Here is a 6,525-nt window from a genome sequence, read left to right on the forward strand (position 1 = left end):
TTTTTTTTTTTTTTTTTTTTTTCTTTTGTTGTTTTCTTATCTGGCGTCTCCCTCAGGCAGTGCGCCGTGTGTGAATTATTTCAGTTCACTTCCAATTTCCGGCTTCCCACCAAATCAAGCTCTGATTCTCAATCTCAAGCTCTCAGCCCTTGCTTCAGGTAACGAAATTGTTTATGAATTATGCTCAATTGTTTCAAAAATCTTTGGTTGTTGGTTGAGATTTAGAATGGGTATTTCAGTGTTGTGTTTTATGAATACCATAAATCAGCAAATTAATTTTGCTAATTAAAACCAACCATTAGTTTGAGTTTTAGTCATAGCCCATAGGTCAAACATTGTCACATTAGCTAATTAATTTCAACTATTACTTTTTACTTCAGTTCATATGGCTGCACCTCGACCTTCGACATCAACTAGTGCTTCTTGTCCCATAGGCATAGATGATAGTGAAACCTTTGATGAAGACACATTTGATGAAGAAATCTTTGATGATATTGATGAATCTGATGAGTTTGATACCCAAGGGATTAGATGTGCTGGTTCTAGGGGTTTTAGGGCAGCATCTCATGGTCGTACTCGTGGTCGACGACCCCCAATCCCTTGTAAAAAAAGATTAAGAACAAAAAGATCTTCAGTATGGGACCATTTTACTAAAGATGCAAATAGTTCTGAAGAGGCTCCTATTGCAAGTTGTAACTATTGTGGGGCTCAGTATAAATGTCATGGGACAAACAATGGCACCTCTAGCATGTTGTACCATTTCAAAAAATGCCAAAAGTATAAGAGCTTAAAAGCAAAAACAGATGGCTCTCAATCTAAATTCACCTAGAACCGGGCAGAGTCAGAGTGATGGTAGTATTGGTAATAACTTAATTGTTAGGAAGTATTCTGAAAAACTTATTAGGGAGACTCTTTGTGAAATGATCATTGTTGATGAATTTCCCTTTTCAATTGTGGAGAAGATGGGTGTTAAGAAAATGTTTAAGGTTCTTGAGCCTCGTTTTGAGCTTCCTTCTCGCTACACAGTGATGAAGGATTGTGTTAAGTTGTTTATGACCAAAAAAGAAATAATCAAAAAGAAGTTGATGATGGTTGGTCAAAGGGTTTGTTTGACAACTGACACTTGGACTTCGATTCAGAATATGAATTACATGGTTGTAACGGGACATTTTATTGACTCTACTTGGAAATATCAGAAAAGAATATTGGCATTTCGCCAAGTGTCGGATCACAAGGCAATAACGATTACTAAGGAAATAGAGCAATGTTTGGTGGAATGGGGGATTACTCGTGTGTTGGCGATAACACTTGACAATGCAAGTGCTAATGATAAAGCAATGAGTGAGTTTAGTAAAAGAAATATGTCCAATGATGATGTTATTTGTCGCCATGAGTTTGTTCATGTGAGGTGTTGTGCCCATGTTCTAAATTTAATTGTGAAGGAGGGTATGAAGGGTGCACATGATTCAATTGAAAGGGTCCGAAATATGGTGAAATATGTGAAGGGATCCCCCCAAAGATTAGCCCTCTTTAAGTCTTGTGTAGAAAGGAAGAATCTTGGGTGTCGGTCTTCCTTGACTCTTGATGTTTCCACTAGATGGAACTCTACTTATACCATGTTGGAGGCGGCACAAAAGTATGAAAGGGCATTTAATCTTATGTTAGATGAAGATTCTAATTTTGTACATTATTTGAATGATGATTGTGGAGGGAGGGATGTGTTGGGGGCTCCAAATGAAGATGATTGGAATAAGGTTCGATACATTGTTAAATTCTTGCGTGTATTTTATGACGAAACAATTCAGATGTCGAGTTCCTTGTATTCAACTTCTAACTTGTTTTTTGGTATTCTTCAAAATGTTTATCATTGTTTGGATGAGTATTGTGAAAGTAGTGATTATTCATTGAGTACCATGGCAATGCAAATGAAAGAGAAATATGATAAGTATTGGGGAAATTTTTTGTCTATTAACCCCTTGTTGTTTGTTGCTTCGGTGCTTGATCCACGTTACAAGATAAATGTCTTGGAATTTTGGTTCCAAACGAATGTGGGTCTAGAAAAAGCAGAAGAAATTGTTACCAAATTAAAGAATGTCTTGAACCGGTTATATGAGCAATATGCTAAGAATGAAAGTGGAAGTGGGGCTAGCTTGGCTAGGTTTGGAAATGAAGAGCGTAGTTGCACAAGTTCCGAAAGTGTGGGTACTAATAAGAAAGATGCTTTAGCTATTTACCATTCATTTCGGGCGTCCAAAAATGTGATGATGTGTCGGACAGAGATAGAGCAATATTATACGGAAGAGGTGGAGACTCCAAGTGACAACTTTGATATTTTAATGTGGTGGAGGGTAAATAAGGTAAAGTTTCCGGTTCTCGCCGAGATAGCACGAGATGTCCTGGCAATTCCACTTACTTCTGTTGCTTCTGAGTCGGCCTTTAGCACCGGAGGTCGCATCATAGATCCTTTTCGGAGTTCTTTGGCTCCGAAAACAGTGGAAGCTCTTATTTGTTGTCAAAATTGGTTGAGATCTTCTCCCAATTTTCAGTATGTTGAGTCACTCTTGCCTGACATTGAAGATGAAGAAAGCTACAAGCTTGAGTCGGGTAATATTTGTTAATTTCAAATTTATTTATTATTCTAATTATTTGATTAAATTATTTTTACTAATCCTTTAAAAATTTCATTGTGGTAGAAATTTTGTCTAATTCCCTCACATTTGACACGAATTAAGGCTTAATGGATGAACTTTGCGGGGTAATGTTTTGTTTAAAGTATTTGGTAAGTTTTTTGGATCTTATTTTTTTCTTATGTGATATTTATTTCTTACTCTTTAATATTAATTACTAATAGTGATTCACTTTATTTATGTTTTGATTTGTTGGATTATTGAAGGAAGCAAATTTAAGGAATTGAAGATAATCTATGTTTGAGGTGGCTCAAGGAAATTATTCTGTAACCGTGTTGATGTTGATGTTTATTCATACTGATCACTATCTTTATGTTTTCTTGCTTTTATATTTGTGTAATGGTGTTGCCTACTTGCCCATGAGGCCATGACTTATTTTCCTTTTGCCAAGTGACTTTAATTAGTTAATACTTTGTTTATTATTCATTAATGAATTTTATTTTAATTTGAGTTTGGGTAGGTTTGATGTTTTTTTTTTAAGTGATGGCATTTGATGAGATTTCTTTGCATTTGATGGTTTTTGTTGGCGCTGGATTATGGAACCTGATAGAGTTCCTGTTTTGAAATTTTTCTTGTAAGAATTTCTTTTGCTGGTGTATATATTGGCTTTCTTTTTCTGGTGAATTTCTATATCTCATGGGCCTTCACATAATCACATGATCAATTTGGCTCCTAACATGAATATTTCCAGAATCTGTGTACAATACCACATGGTAAAGTGGTAAACATCTTTCTTGGCTCTTCAATCACCAAATTTCATTCAAAACCGGGAGACTTCAGGCTTCAACACATTTAATTTCATTCTACAAAAACCATAAATTATAACAAACTAATCCCACATTAAACTGACGAGATCCAAAAAAACCAGACCTGTGGGGAGGAAGGAATTAATCGGTTAACCGGTTTAACCGGACCGTTTAACCGTGTACCGTTTTAACCGAAATTATCGGTTAAAATTCTTATTGGTTTGATATCGGTTAATAAACCGTTTAACCGAAAATTATCGGTTAATAACCGATAAGGTCCTTAACCGGACCGTTTTGACCGATACCCAGGCCTACCCAAGACTCATGATTACAATCAAAGTCTTCCCTCCCACCCTCAGCCAAAAATATTTTTTCAAATTATTAACAATTTCGGACATTAAATATGACAGAGCTCACATGTTTGAACGAGCAAAAAGATGAACTCTTTCCGACATGTTTAGACAGATAAATTTTATAAAAATATTTTTGTATTTACTAATAAATTTGTTAGCAATCCGAACAACCAAAATCTTTTTTCCCAGCAAAACCACCAACCAAGAATGTTACAAGGACCACATACATAGTCATGATGCAGAACATGTTGAAGCAGCATAGGGAGAAGTGTAATTATGAGTCCTAGACATAGAAAGTTAAGGCCTGCGAGATTATTCATTGCCCTATATATATATATATATATGGATCCAACAATAGCCAATAACCTCAGACTGGCATTGGGTATGATGTGATTACACTTTAGCCTGCAGCTTTGGGAAATATATATATGTTAATCAGGAGGAGAGGTTATTAAATTTGATTAATCAACACAACATTAAAAATCAAAATAAAAATGGGTAGCCATTTCTCATAACCAAAAAGTTCTGTAACTTATTAGAAAGAAAAACAAATGTTCTGTAACTTCCGGTCTTTTTTCCCCGGTAATCTGGCCTTTGTTGAAGGGAATGTCGAGGGTTACAGAGAAATTAATAATTTGGAGCTCATATAATCAAGAGAATTAGGATCGGGTGCAAGGAACTGATTATATTGCATGTGCAATGAAGTTCATGTGAAAAGGTACCCGACCTCACCTCTTGTGTAGGCGTCAGTCAGTACTTACTCGGATATCTAACAATTGTCTGAATGTATAGGATTCGGGTATCGTCTCACATAAATTATTTATTGCATTCCATGTGGTCTTGAGGCTTTTATGCTCACTAATAAGAGGTCGACACATCGGGATGAAGTAAGAAAAATATATAGGAGAGAATAACCATTGCCCGTCGCCGTACAAGTCGGGATCTCTCTCCGTAGATCTAAGAATTACCCCGCCCACCCTGGCATCTCTTAGAATCATCTCTAACTACACCACAGCCGATTCTGCTGTTGATCAAATCAACTGAAACCATAGAGATAGACAGATGATTCTCATAGCTAAGGAGAGAGATCCCGGCCTGGGAAGTGGGGTTCGGCCTAGGTGGTTGTGGCGTCTGGCGTGGCTGACGGTGGGAGATGACTGTGCTGGGAATGGTTTTTTTTAAGAGTGAAAAAAAAAAAAAAGAAAAGAAATTAGATCCTGTATTTTCCTAAGACAGCGTTGAAGTTATTCTCTTATTGTACATGCATACAATACGAGCAGCGAATTTGCACGCTCTCTAGATCTTGAGCGTAATATATGGACTAGGTTTTTGAGCTTATCAAGCAAGAGTCTTATAAAAATCTGCCACTGGTTTTGCAATTGCTGAAAAAAAAAACGTGATACCTCGTGAACTGATCGCGTTAATGGAGTTGATTAATTAACTGAAAACCAGCTATATAGTCCGACTATTAAATTATTATATGTATTATATGAAAATAAACAATGGGAAATGTGCATGCATGCAGGTGATTCTGATGGAACCCCTGAACAACTGGATGATGATTAATTATAGAACCCCCGAGATTCCTTTTTGTTTTCCGAGCATAAGGCCACAACATTCTTGACTTGAGGCACAAGACCCTTTATAATCTAACCAAATTATTTGCCTCTAAATCCAATGGGCCTCTAAAATAAGAAATATCAAGCAAGAAAATGACTTTATTGAAAGAATTGAGCTAAAGAAGGTGATGAGCTAGGTTAAAGAATTCACAGGGTATTTGGGTGAGAATGATGCGTCACTCTCGATTGAGCCATTTCCAGCCTTTTATGGAGTGTCTTTTCGGCTCTTAGTTGGTTAGGGAGGGGGCCTAAAGATAACCCCCCATTCCATTGAGTAAGTGTCTCTTTCGTCCCAAGAACATTGTGGCGTGATGATTGCGTGTAATACGACCAGGATATTCTTCGAGTGCACCCTTCTCAAAGTCGTTGCACCACTTTTTTGGGCTTGGCTTGCATTTTATGAAAATGAGTATCACATTGACTGTCGTATAATTATTTACATTTTAGTGGCCGAAATAACAAGTATCGTTCATAAACTGTCACATCAATCTTTATAAAATTTATAATAAAAATTATAGTACTTCAAACACGTTCATAAAGTGAGTGATCCTGTAGTGGACTCCGTTTCAAAAGTGTTTATAGTGGAACATGATACTAATTACAGCTAATCCCATTTCCCATCACAAGTAGTGCACCACTAATGATCTTGAAGTAGAAAGGGAATTTGAGCAGCAACCGTTATTCAAATTCAGATTGAAAAGTAGTTGTTCGTTGAGATAAGAAAAATGATTTCACGATCCCCTCAAGTTGGATCGTTTGGTGAGAGAGACAAAAAATAAAAAGGACACGAGAAAGTTTGCCTTCATTCTACTAAATTAATATATATTTATCTTTACAGCATACAATTCTCATGCGCATTTTAACACATAATTTATTAAATTCTATAAAAAATTTATGTCAAAATTATATGTTCTAAGTAGGGGATATATATATATATATATATATATATATATATAATCTTTCTATACATGCGTGTGTGCATATTCATTTTTAAAAATACTTATAAAATTCACTTATTGTAAAGAAATAAGAAATGAATTAGTGAACAACCTTCATTTTCCTATGAAATGATATATAGAATCAAATATATATATGAGTAGTGATTTTTAGCACACTGGCG

At 35.8% G+C, this 6,525-nt stretch overlaps 1 long non-coding RNA gene across 1 annotated transcript; it reads left to right on the forward strand.

Moving 5' to 3' along the window:
- The first annotated feature begins 2,110 nt into the window (after window positions 1-2,110).
- On the forward strand, window positions 2,111-3,132 carry LOC132190602 (uncharacterized). Its single transcript, XR_009441150.1, has 3 exons — window positions 2,111-2,604; window positions 2,694-2,779; window positions 2,894-3,132. It is a non-coding gene; the product is annotated as an uncharacterized LOC132190602 (long non-coding RNA).
- The last annotated feature ends 3,393 nt before the right edge of the window (window positions 3,133-6,525 follow it).

This window comes from Corylus avellana, chromosome ca8, assembly GCF_901000735.1.
Source record: "Corylus avellana chromosome ca8, CavTom2PMs-1.0".
NCBI lineage: Eukaryota > Viridiplantae > Streptophyta > Magnoliopsida > Fagales > Betulaceae > Corylus > Corylus avellana.